This window comes from Morone saxatilis, unplaced genomic scaffold (assembly GCF_004916995.1).
Source record: "Morone saxatilis isolate NCDOM2014 unplaced genomic scaffold, NCSU_SB_2.0 Contig9, whole genome shotgun sequence".
Taxonomy (NCBI): Eukaryota; Metazoa; Chordata; class Actinopteri; family Moronidae; genus Morone; species Morone saxatilis.
The window spans coordinates 23,007,698-23,011,570 of NW_023340268.1; the positions used below are offsets into that span (position 1 = coordinate 23,007,698).

Genomic DNA, 3,873 nt, shown 5'->3' on the forward strand with positions numbered 1-3,873 from the left:
TATATATATTCTCTTAAGAAAGACAAAACCTCACTTTTACTTTCTTAAACATTCAGGTTTAGGTTCATTAACATTTTGGATTGACCGAGAGCACTGTAGTTGTTCAATAATAAAATTAATCCTCAAAAATACAACTTGCCTAATAATTGTGCACACAGTGTATACATGAAAAAAGGAATAAAAATGCAGTCCAACAGGTAGTTTCTTTGGTGTACCTCTTGCAGTGCTCCCACTGGTGTTGTGTGGTTACCCAGCACTCCAAGTGTGAATCTCAGTGTCTGCCACATTTTATTACAGAAGTTTCTGCAGCTAAGGACCTGAGAGATAGACAGACTGATGTCTTCTCCTGAAAAACAGGCAGAAAAAAAAGAGTTAGGCACACACTGAGCAACGTCTGTGAGGGTTCATAACAGTATATGGTTTCATTTATTTCAACTTCATCAGTCCTCGGAACTTCTTTCCAAAACACATTAGGTTTCTGTACATATTCTGTTGCATACTTCTGACATTAGATTTTATGATGTGGACGCAGGTAAGGTTTTCTTGTACTGACTCTTCCATAAATGTCTTGTTTGTGAAAACACTGCTGTTTTTTTGCATTCACATTGTGATTTGCCTTTCTGACCAGCATATGAGCAGTCCACTCAAATGTGTTATTTGTCAAGGGGTGGCCAAACTTTTGCGTATGACTGTGCCAGGGTGCCCCAAATTGTGAAAACATTTCTGGCAATAATACAAAATACTGACAATGAAAATGTGTTTTAATGAGTTTGTGGTCAAACAAATCCACTCTAGTCAGTTATAATTTTTCATGCGGTACTAGTAATTTATCCAATAATAGTCAGCAATTCTCAGATTTAGTGAGTACAGAATAGATTTTTATTTGCACAGATGAAATTTTTTTCCTTGTGTGTGTTTGCAAAATACATTTTCTGTGCTCCAAATATCACATTGCTTGCTCAGGAATGAGGCACAAATATAACGCCATAGCCCTAGTCTATAATTACATTTTGCTGAATTTATCTAAAGTATTCCATGCCAATAAATCCTTCCAGGCACAAGCATGGGAAAGTGGAATAACCAGAGAGACATGTCACTTAGGACACTTTTAAGTACCTCATGGAAGAATGAGAACATGTAGCATTCTCGCAGTGCAGCTACATTTCTTTGTTACAGAATGCAAAAAATAGTTTACGTTTTAAGGAAAGGCAGAGCAGATCACCTGACAAACTGGAACAGGCAACCAATGAGTGACAAATGTTCTGTGAAAAGCAATCACTGCAGTCCCTCACAACTCATCTCTCTCTTAATCTTGTTTAAGTGCACCCCCTCTTCTTTTCCTGCAACACTGTGTTTTACATTCACACAGCTCCACACATTTATAGAGTCTGATAAAAGAGATGAGAGTCACTCACCCTGCATCTTGTGAGAGCAAAGGGCAAATCTCAGAGCGTCAGTCCCACACTGAGGGATTCCCTTGGGGAAGTCTTTCCTCTGTGGGGAAGCAGATGGAGCACATAGATAAGAGAGGAAGTAATGAGCGTGCTCAGTTAGTCAAAAAGAAACCGATAGGAGAGAAGGGAGCTGACCTGTGCTTCCATGGCAACCAGTTGCTCCCTGGGGTCAAGGTTCCCCTCCTTTACCTTCTCTTGAAGTCTCTAGGAGGAAAAAGAAAAAAAGGGACAGAGAGTTTCACAACAAAAAGTCTTTTGAGAGAATTAAAACAGACGACTGTCTCAGTGGGATGTTTCCTACTTACTACTATGATCTGTAACTACACAACAGAAAAAAGCATTATGTTCTCTGACATCATTATTCTTTTCATAACTCCTACTTCTGAGTGTGGAAATCACAAATGTATTCTATGTGACAATCCAGTGTTGGTTTTATGCATACCTTTGTGGAAGAAACTAATTCCCTTAATAATTAACATTTTATAAGCAACTTTTATAAGCAAGATTTTATACCTAATTGTGAAATGACTTTCTCTTTTAAAAATGGGAGGTTTACTGACTTTGATTGCTTAAAGGTGTACTGTATATTGATGAATGATGATGCTCAGATTATAATATTTCTAACAACCACTTTAAAAAGCATCAGAGTCCTTCCCCATCATTCAGTATGGTAGATATCATGTCATTACCAGTAATATGCCTCCTGGACCAAGTCCACATTCTACCTACCTCCAAAGAGACCCCATGTATAACATCTAATGGGTTGATGACATTTCCCAGAGATTTACTCATTTTCCTGCCATGTTTGTCTCTCACCAGAGAGTGAAATATAACCTGAGTCATGATGGGAACACAAAAGGGAGAGAGAAAAACAACAAAATGGGCTGACACCGTGTTTCATCCATACTGTATGTATACATTTGGGGTTTCTCATTATCTAAGTACCTTTTTAAAGGGCAGCTGTCCGGTCAGCTCTGTGCCCAGCATCACCATCCTTGCAACCCAGAAGAAGATTAGGTCACTGCCTGTCTCCAGAATGGAGTTGGGGTAGAAGCGTTGAAGGTCGGTGGTCTGTGGGAGGTGAGGGTATGGTTATAATACAGTGGGATAGGGCTGTATGCTGAGGACTATGCTGTGATGGAGGAAGTGCAGTACCTGTTCAGGCCAGCCCAGCATGGCAAAGGGAAACAGCCCAGAGGAGAACCATGTATCCAGGACATCAGGGTCTGAAACAGGAAATATGCAGATGTGAGCAAAAAAAGAAACAACACCAATTACAGCAGATCAGCACTACAACTACAACAAACGTAACTATTAATGTACAGTCCCTGACAAAAGTCTTGTCGCTTGGGTACAAGTTGACCTTAAGTGCCCCTCAAATATATGTCTAATCATTTTTTTTTTACAAGAAATGGCTAATTTCAACCCCAACAGCTTTTGAAATAATGTTTTGGTGCCAAACGAAACTGCTGAAAAGCATTCTAACGTTCACAGCTTGGTAAAGCCCACTGAGTCAGTTTTTGCAAAGACAAAAGTCTTGTCGCCTTGTCATATGATGCACCCAATCCTAGATTACAGCCTCACCTGTGATCAATAATTGATCAATCAATTAGTGGGTGTGTATAAAAAGAACCCCAGCACACCAGACCTTCACATCAACTGCAACTTGACCTCTGACAACATGCCTAAGATTCACCCTGAGACCAAAGCGTTGTCAAGAGGCTGAAGACCAGATCCACTGCTGAGTGGCTGACACCTTCAATGTGTCTCAGCGTCAAGTACAAAGAATAAGAAAAAAGATTTGGAAGAGACTGGAGATGTTTTTGACAAGCCCAGGTTCCGGCAGACCCCGCAAGACAACTGCTCGGGAGGACCGTTTGTTGCTCGGAAGGACCGTTTGTTGGCTCGAAAATCTAAGGCCAGCCCCTTTTCCACTGCAGCAGAGCTCCACCAGGCCTGGTCACCTCAAGTCCCCGTGTCAACCAGAACAGTTTGTAGAATTCTGTCTCGAAATGGCCTCCATGGTCGAATCAGTGCCCAGAAACCAGCACTAAACAAAAGGCAATTAAAAAAACGTGTGGCATTTGCCAAGGCCCACAGCCTGCTAAAAGGATGGACGCTGGAAAAGTGGCAGAAGGTGGATTTCTCAGATGAATCTTCGGTTGAATTACATCACAGCCGCCGCAAATATTGCAGGAGACCTACTGGAGCCCGCACGGATAGATTCACCCAGAAAACAGTTAAGTTTGGTGGCGGAAAAATCATGGTCTGGGGTTACATCCAGTATGGGGGTGTGCGAGAGATTTGCAGGGTGGAAGGCAATATCAATAGCCTAAAATATCAAGAAGTATTAGCTACCTCTTACATTCCCAACCATAAAAGGGGTCAAATTTTGCAGCAGGATGGTGCTCCATCGCAT

General features: G+C 41.3%; 1 protein-coding gene across 1 annotated transcript in view; it reads right to left on the bottom strand.

Moving 5' to 3' along the window:
- Positions 1-3,873, bottom strand: part of LOC118342619 (valine--tRNA ligase, mitochondrial-like) — a gene marked incomplete in the record, with an annotated part of 6,969 nt that overhangs the window by 367 nt on the left and 2,729 nt on the right.